The following is a 10,024-nucleotide window of genomic DNA, read 5'->3' as shown; positions in this document are numbered from 1 at the left end:
AAGTGTGGTAGTACGGATGAATGTAGGGTCAGTGAATCCCTCTTACGTCCATGTGGCTCGTGTCCTTGGACTTGGGTCACAGCGTGACACATTGCCAAATGTTACCTGGTGGCGCCGACGCAACAACAGGGACACACGCATTTGTTACCTCCTTGTCCAGCCCCGTACCAAACAATGCCCAGAGCCCTGGGGTCATTGGTCACACCCTTACGCTGGACTGGCATATGCCAGGCCATCCCACTACGCTTACGCACACAGGGGGGGACAGCAATGCTACATGTGCCAGGACTTCCCTGTAGTGATCTGCTGACCACAGGTCTAGTTGTCAGCATGCCACAGCCACTCCCTCACGGCTGGTTTACACCCACACCACACCCATCCAGCACACACGTCACAGGACATGTGACCCTGCCAATAAAAAGGGCTGGGCGCACGTGCTCGATGCTATTTCCAACCTCTCTCAAGGTGTATTCGTGTGGTGTGCAAGTAGGCATGGGGGCCCAGGGGCCTGCAACATCACATTCCGCCAGCCCGGAGGTGACATGATAGTGTCCGCATCACGAAACCCAATCATAGAGGGTCCATGACTTGTGGGGCACATACTTGGTGGCACCGGATACACTGAGGCCGGCACAGGCACGGGATGGTGACTTTTGGTGCACTGAGGTAGGGGCACCTTAAGTGCTGAGCGGGTGTGCAGCCTGTGATGATGCCCCATCCCGGCGGTCCAGACAGCTCAGGTTTTGTGTGCCCTGCTGGTCTGCAGTGTAGGCCTGAGCCAGCGGGCAGCGCGGCCTACCGCCACATGGCGTCACCTTATAGATCACAGAGTTATTGGCACCTATAAGGCTGAGTGGGTGTGCAGCCTGAGATTATGCGGGATGCACTGGTATGTCCTCTGCCATGGTGAAATCAAGACCCAGAATCAAAATTGAGACCTGGTGGCCTGTGGAGCGGGGCTTCATGATGTGGAGGGTACCATGTCCGCGGCCCCAGGCTTGTTGCTTGCATGGCACGTTGTCGTGTATTTCTATAGGTTCTGAATCGATCCCCCTATTCCTGACCCTATTCTGGTTAAACTAACTATCAAGTTAACTAACAGTCAGCCCATGAGGCAAGAAAACCCCCATGATGCAGATACCGTTATCTGACGCAGTCACACTACGGCACAGGAACGTGTTATCTGATTAGGTCATAACGCTTGAGATCTAATTAGACAAGCGACATTCCTCCAGCCCCTGATAAGGCATACGACGTTCTCATAACAAATCAAACCTATGACAACCTGGATAATCCGTGCGGCCATTGTTTTGATTTCACAGAGAACTTTTGCAAAAGAATGTGCTAACGAGCAAGTCGTATGACATCTTTATTGACGTACCTATGTCCATCCTTACGTCAATCTCGGCACCTTTAAGGTATAAATATTGCCGATCTTGCCCTATGCAAACACACGCGTGGTGACAAGACGGAGCAGCCATACTTGCCGAAGCCGAGAGCAGAAGCAGACCCCGCTGGCAGCAGCCCCGCCTTCCTGACGCGCTGAGAGACGTGCTGCTATCTCAAGCCGAGAGACCCAGCACCGGCGCTTTCGGGCAGCCCTCGCAGGCAGCCTGGAATATCGAGAGCAGAGAAAGAGATACCATTCCTCATCCATCCTAAATTCCAGGTACAGAACTGAATAACCCCTCACAGAGAATTCTTTAGTTATTCACTTGGCAAAAACAAACTTAACTTAAACTGTAACTTTCTATTCCCGCCCACGCATTAGACTTAGGTCAGGTACACGGGGTAGGCGTATTTAGAAACACCAGTTGAGTACGTTTAGTCAAATGTATATGTGTATGTAAATATATTTTAATCATTTTAAACATCATATGGCTCAGAAACCATATCAATGTTTTTACAGTATTATTTTATACTATTGCTTCTAATGTATGCACTTTACTTAACTATAAGTATTGCAATAATATCGATCCATTTCTCTTGTACGAGAAAAGAGACTGATCAATAAATAACACCTTTTTATTGAACACGCCCGTCTCTTCCTTTTCTCTACAATCTGATGAGACTAAGAATGCACGTACTGACTGAGTAAAATAATTGCCTTGTGCTCACACGACTCTCGAGATTGACTCTTGATTAGGGGAGAGCAAAGTTGTCATGTTCTATGGTTATCAGAAACTAAATCCCTTCTTGTCTAATCAGGGAAGTTAATCCTTCCTTGAACATTCGAGAAAGTTTCTAGCGAACTCTGAGCTTAGCTGGCAAACCCAAAAATTAAGTCTAGTATCGACAGTAGTAGACCTAGTTAACGTCTGGCCTAGGCCTTTAATGCTGTAGGTACTATTATAAAGGGCGATAAAACTAACGTAAGACATTTAGAGTAACTCAGTCGTGCTTTCTCACTCAGACCCCTTTTCCCATTATACTCCAAAGACGTCTGGAGTGGGTGAAAGGTTATATCCTCCAAAACCTCGCAGGAGGGAACTCCTATGTATGGTTCTTGGTATAGTCAACGTTGAAGGATAAACAGTTCCAAAATATTGTGCATCTAATCTCTGTTTCCATAAAGAAACCTGATCTGCAAACAAACATAATACCATCCTGTCTGTAAAATGGCAGACAGTGATGAAGAAAGAGAGGCAGTTAGATTAGCAACTGAACTCGCAGATGCTGATGCTACCATGCAAGCAGCAGACGCGGATATAATACTCATTCCGGTCATTAAAAGGAGATCTATAACCTTAAAACTTATAGAAAATGGACTGACACCTAGAGGTGGCACAGTCATATTCGTAATCGAGGCACACGAATATCGGCAGACAGAGGTATACTATTCATGGATACATTTTCCAGCAGCAAATGCTGTAACAAAGTACTTCCACTATTACAAAGTAGAGGAACCTCCTGAAACGTACACTCCTTTCGAGGAGGTGGAAGTACCACTCAAATTCCAAGAGCATTTGCTCTTATTTGATGGCGCCCTAAAACATAACAATCACATTACAAGGCTCGGTCCTTTAGGAAGACCAGGAGCAACGTGGCCGGTCTTAGCCGGATACACACCACATCCAGACATCGAAAGAATGCCTGCAGCAGAGCTGTTAATACAGCTAAAACAACTACTAAAAATTCATAGACAATTAGTTCAGTATGTAATGCGGACTTCAACAATTCAGCCAGCGATTAAACTTCCACAGCTGACCCCTCACCAGGGGAACACAAATAAAATTACACCACAGAACATCCAATCCTGCCTAGGTAAAGTTCCAGCTAAACGGGAACAAATACCATTCTGGTTGGCACAGAAAATCACCCAAATAGAGGCGGTGTTTCCTGACACCACCCCGCTGGAAAAACACAGGATTCTGACTATATGTCTCCCAATGGGAATCGCACCACACATTGAGGACTGTGACACTTGGGGTACAGTCTTTGCTTCCATCTACACAAAAACGCACGGTGTTCCATCCATTTCGGTAATACCAGATGTGCTAAAACAAATTCAAGATGAATACGGTCCAGAACCTGCTTTAACTCTTGGTATGAAATTACTAAAAGACTTCAAGCAGGTCTCGGCTATATTATTAGCCAACATAAAAGGTGAAGCAGCAAACGTGGCGATCCGCCAGAGGTTAAAAGAGACAGATATAGCAGACCAACCAGCTGAAATTGCCAGAATCATAGAAAAATCCTATGAAGAACTAGGCAGAGATAGTCTAGGTGGAATACCAGTAAAACCGCAACTGACTACAAGTCCAGAAAAAATATTTTTTAATAATAATAATTCACCAAAAAAGAACTGGGATGGAAACAAACAATCCAATCCTAAAGAAAAGAAATTCCAGTCCCGAGGAAGGTCTCCTAGGCGAAGAGAAAAATCTCCAAACCGAAGACAGAGGTCACCGCAGAGTGACCCCTCTGGGAATAGATATAACCTTAGAAATAGGGATAATATTAAAAAACCTGATAGATATCAAGACATTGATACACGTCCCTCTGAATCTTTTCAGAATTCCTCGCAGAAATCGGAAAGAAGAGGACGATCAGAAGAGCACGCCAAGTCCAAAGACAAGGAACCTGCTCAGCTAAAAAAGAAATTACAATTTCCAAAAAAGAAGGTAGCCAGTATCAAGGTAGTTAACAATGCCGAGAATACTGAGGACACAACTGAAAAACGGAGAGTGGGCTCAGACAATGCTAGACAGCGCAGCAGAGGTGAGCATAGCTCGCAAAGTCCTTATGAATCATCTGGAGACAGTGGACACGAATGAATACCTTCAAGTGGAAACTGCAGACACCAGAGTTAGCAAGCCCCACAAGATATACGAGATAACATTACGTATAGAGGGAGATAAGACTAGGAAAATAAGGGGACTATTTTGGGATCACCTCTCAAAGGGTTATGATATCCTTCTAGCTGAAAAAGACTGGCCACCAGAGTTTGTCAGGGAGTGCCCTCATGGCGAAGAAGTAATTATGCCTGCCTTCTCGAATCAAATACCGATTCATAAAAAATACACACTTGCTAGAAAGTGGGCAGTGGCCTTAGCACCTGCTTTATATAAAAATCATGTAGGATGGGATGAGGATTCTCCTCCTCACAAAATCCAGTTAAAATCACAACCAACTGCACAAAGGCAGTACCCAATTAAGCAAGAAGCTAAAAAACAAGTAAATGAAATACTAGATCAGCTAGAATACCAGGGGGTGATTGAAACTTGCACCTCACAAATGAACAATCCTTTGTTTCCGGTCTCCAAACCAGACAATTCATATCGTCTAGTTTTGGATTACCGACACCTTAACACATGTTGCAAAACCTTTGCAGTGCAAAACTCACACAGTGCTGCACTAATGAATAACATAGTGCGCAAAAAATACAAAACAACCTTGGACATCTCCAATGGATTCTTTTGTCAAAACATAGCACCAGAGAGCAGATATTTAACTGCATTCTCAGTAAATGGCACTCAAAAACAATTCTGTCGGTTAGCCCAGGGGTACAAGAACAGCCCGGGGGTATTCTCAGCGAGAGTAACAGAATTACTACAACTATATGATGATGAAGCATTATCTTATGTTGATGACATTTACCTAACAGATGATGACTTGGAGACTCACTTGAAAAGAGTGAACACCATAATACTTGGGTTCGCTGCAGAGGGTTACAAATTTAACTTCAAAAAGTCCAGAATTGCCCATCTGACAGTCCTGTTCTTAGGATATGAGTTATCAAGTGAAGGTAAAAGCCTGGCAGACAATTTCCTAGAGAAATGTGCCGTAATCCAAGCTCCTAAAACACTAAAAAACCTACAGTCAATTCTAGGCTTCCTAAATTTCGGAAGAACATACATTGCAAATTACGCAGAAAGGGTCAAACCCCTTTATGATCTAATTAAACCAGACTTTAAAAAATCCAATTGGACTCAAACACACACAGAAATTTTGAGATCCTTACAAACAGACATGCTAATTAAAACAAAATTAGAAACCCGTGATAACACACCCAATCTTGTGATTCGAGTCATCCCAGGGAGATGCGGATTCACATACCTGACCTCTAATGAGGGAGAAAAGGTACCAATTGCATTCAAATCACACATGTACACAGAAGCTGAACAGAAATTCAGTAATACAGAAAAAATCATTTGTGCAGTTCAAACCGCAATAGCTAGAGAAAAAGACATAGCTGACGGTAGACATATCACAGTCAGAACAGCAGAATCAGCCTTTGAGGCACTAACAGCACCGTGTAATTTACCAACAACAACATTGAATCCGGAATGGATACAATGGGTGAATTCAATCACAATGGACAAAGTATACTACTTCTTTGATCCAGAACTAGAAGAATTAAAAAATCTAAAATATGAAAAGACGTATCCTCTGCCAATCGACATTCTGCCTCTACGACATTACGCCTGTGTAATCTATACAGACGGACATGCTCAACCCTCCGTTTGGGGAGAACAAGCATACAACCCCACATGTGAGATTACAAAAGAAGTGTGGCGCGGAGGTAAACTAAGACCTCTATTAACAAAATCACACTCAGTAGAAACTAATTCAGAACAACAAACTGAAATAATAGCATTGAAAATGGCGCTAGATAATGCGGATCGCGAATTCCCGACACTTATAGTGTCAGATTCATATTACTGCGTCAAAGCATATAACAAGGATTTGCAGACATGGATTCAGAACGGTTACAAAGATGACACAGATGCACCAATAAAGCAGAGACTGCTCTGGGAACAAATAGCTCTTTTACAAAAAGAACTACCAAAGACTCACGTGACACACTCACTGAGTCATCAACGTGATGGCGTTCACGTTGTGGGGAATTCATTGGCTGAAACAGCCGCAGCGGCAGCCACTAAATCGGCTCCCGTAGATCGAAAAAAGCGTACATTAAAATATATTGACGGTGAAACATTGCTGGCGGTGAAAACGTCATCAAAAGGTGACTGCTCAGCTTTACCGATCAACTATCCACTCAATTATACATACATAATCGATGCAAACTCCGTCCCTTTTGCTCGAATCCCTGGAGTGGGGGATAGAGTGATTCCAAACATGGACAGGAGAAACTTGTTAATCGCAGACGCACACATGGGCGAGGGTCTCAGACACCTTAAATTAAAAGATTCTCTGGAAGAATTACAATCACGGTACTGGTGGCCAGGCATGAGCCTGCACTACACCATGTTTGTAAAAAACTGCCCAAACTGCAACAGAGATCGCAGTGGGGAGAGAAGCAGTTTAATACCTCGTCGTATCAAGGCAGATAATATTACCAGCAAAAAGAATGGCTTGCGATTAACATATACAGGCTAGTTTCCACTTATAATGTAGATCACCAGCACTCGGCTGACGTCCGGACTATTATACAAGATTTGCGAGTCTAAATGGCATATACGCTAAGAGCATGCTACGTTCGACCATTGTTTTCACTCAGGCAATCCAGCCTGGGGGGGAAACATGGCCAAATGAGCACAGCCCAGCGGGAATCTTCTCACTTCCTTCCTGAGGGTACAGGATGGTGTAAAGAAAAAACCAAGGCAGAAAGCAATCTATAATGGAAAGGATATTAGGTTCGGGAGCTGGGTGGGTCAAACATCTAATAAGTGTCCAACGTAGTCTAAATAACTTGCCAAGAAATTCTCTGAAGGGATTCAGTCCGTACGAATTATTATTCGGAACTAGGATGTTGATCTCTGACCTTGATAGTCAGACTTCAGTGGTAATAGAAAAAACCTTTGATGTCAAAGACCGTTTGGCTATTTTGCAGGACTTAAACAAAACAAGAAAAGACCTGAGCAACATACAGTTGAAACAACAGCCAACAACCACTGAAGAATCACCACCTGTCCCAACAAGACCTGTCTGGATTCCAAAAGTCGGCGATCTAGTCAGGGAGAAGATCGCGGTAAAGAAGGAATTTGGGCCTTCTTACAGAAAAGCAGTTCCTGTCTTGTCTGTCAACGGGACAAGATCAGTTGTACTACCGCCACTTGCTGGAAAAGGGCCTATAAAGACGAGATCAGGCAAGCTAAGAGGGCCTACTTTACGGATCGTATTGAGAAGGCTAAGAACTCCTCAAAAGAACTTTTTGATACTGTCACCAGTCTGGCCTCTTCTAAGGCTGTGATGGTCCCGCCTAATCTAGAACTCTGTGAGTCCTTAGCAAAGTTCTTTCAGAATAAAGTTCAGGTGATATTTACCTCTCTTGAACCTCAGGTGGCTCAGAGCCTCCATGACACTTCCCATAGGAACTCCCATGCGGGATCCACGGGGGCTACTTTCTCAACCTTTAACCCTGTGGAGGCAGAGGAAGTAGCAAAACTGTTGCTAGCCACCAAATCTGGTTCACCTTACGATCCTTGCCCCACTTCTATTGCTAAACTGGCGGTTGGCCCTATTGCGAACCAACTGGCAGGGATTTTCAACTTAATGTTTGAAAAAGGCAATTTCCCTACGATCTGGAAACGGGCCTCAATCAGCCCGCTCCTCAAAAAACCCTCCCTTGATATTGCGGACCCCAACAGCTATAGACCAATATCCAGGTTGCCACTGCCTGCGAAATTGGTTGAGAAAATTATGAACTCCCAACTCTGTTCTTTCCTGCGCAATTCTAAAGGTCTAGACTCAGCACAACATGGTTTTAGAGAGGGTCACAGCACTGAGACGGCTCTGATTAAGTCCACAGAGGAGATCCGGAAGGTGCTTGACGAAGGGGGCCAGGCAGTGCTGATTCTTTTAGACCTATCAGCAGCCTTCGATACCGTCCACCATGCATTGCTACTAGATCGGTTGGAGGGCTGCGGGGTTCGCGGCCAAGCACTCAAGCTCCTGGAGGCCTTTTTAACTGAGCGGGTACAAGTGGTGGCCATGGGGGAGTATGAATCAAGACCTTTCGAGCTCCCGGGGGGGGTCCCGCAGGGATCCTCCCTAAGCCCCACTTTATTCAACATCTACGTAGCCGCTCTTGCCCCTGTAATCAGATCCTTCGGGTTCGAGTTAACATCATACGCCGATGACACCCAGATTGTGGTCTCGGTGCTCCCGGGGACTGAGAGGGAGGTGGCAGGCAGGTTTCAGGATTGCATGTCGGCAGTCAGCTCTTGGATGGCAAAAAGCTGTTTAAAACTGAACTCATCAAAGACTGAGGTGATCATTTTTGGCCCAAGTACCAATCTTTGGAGCCCTAACTGGTGGCCCACTGATATGGGGGCCCCTCCTATCCCTGTTACAAAGGTGAAGAATTTGGGGGTCGTTATTGATAACCTTCTCACCTTCAAACCCCAAGTCAATGCGCTGAGTTCCTCAGTACATTACATTCTGAGAATTATCAGAAAGGTTCTACCGTACCTTCCTGAGGGCTGTAGAAAGACGGTGGTGACAGCCCTCGTCCTATCACGCATTGACTATTGTAATAGTCTTTTTCTCGAGGCACAACAGGGAGGGCTCAACAAGCTTCAAGTTTTACAAAATGCGGCTGCCCGCTTGATTGGGGGTTTGCCCAAGTTTTCCTCAGTCTCTAAGGAGTTGGATAAACTGCACTGGCTTCCGGTACGGAAACGAATTAGGTTCAAGGCCCTTTGTATTGTCTTTAAGGCACTGCATGGCCTTGGCCCAGTGTTCCTTCAAGATCTTTTTCAGTGGTATAGACCAGGTAGACAACTGAGGTCGGCCAGTCTGGGGCTAGTTAAAACCACCCGAATCAAGAGGGCACGCTGGGGTGGAAGGAGCTTTGTCAGGGGAGCTGCGATGACGTGGAACTCCCTCCCTCTCTCCCTCAAACTTAATACAAATCTCCTGGCATTCAGGAAGGATCTAAAAACATGGCTTTTCTCTCAATAAGTACCTAGACTTTCGCTTCTCTGGAACTATCACTTCAGCGCCAGGACGCCGACTGGTATCAGTGCGCTCTATAAGTGTAAAAAATAAATAAATAAAATAAATATCCATCGACCTGGTAAAACCACAACATGTGGCCGATAACAAACAGTAGGCCAAGTGGACTCCCAATAAGTAGCAGAACACCAAGGTTTGCTACCAGTACAGAGGTCCTAACAAAGAGGCTCATCACATTCGAAACGCCTACAGAAGAACAACAAAGACTATGCAACAATGCAATAGAACTCAGACCTCTGAAAACCCAAATAAAGACATTTAGCAGAGACACACCAATCTATACTGAAGTACCAAGTGAAAATGCAAGAAACAAAAATCCTGAACCAATTGGAACAATTGACAGAACTGCATCTGGTTACTTCATCAACTTCGATGATTCCTCTGACGGCTTCAGTGAATCAAAGACACAGCCATCATCAAAATCCTTTAAAGACAAAGCGAAGGAACTTTTGAAACAACTGAAAGAAACATATCTGATTTCTCCATGGATTGAATTTTGGGTGGGTTTTGGTGCATTTATCCTCATACTTTGGCTCATCATGGTATTTACTTTGGGACGCTTCATTGAGGGAAAATATGCTAAAATGGACACAGCAAGTCA

The sequence above is a fragment of the Lissotriton helveticus genome, chromosome 7 (genome assembly GCF_964261635.1).
Source record: "Lissotriton helveticus chromosome 7, aLisHel1.1, whole genome shotgun sequence".
Taxonomy (NCBI): Eukaryota; Metazoa; Chordata; class Amphibia; order Caudata; family Salamandridae; genus Lissotriton; species Lissotriton helveticus.
Note: the sequence above shows the minus strand (reverse complement) of the source record.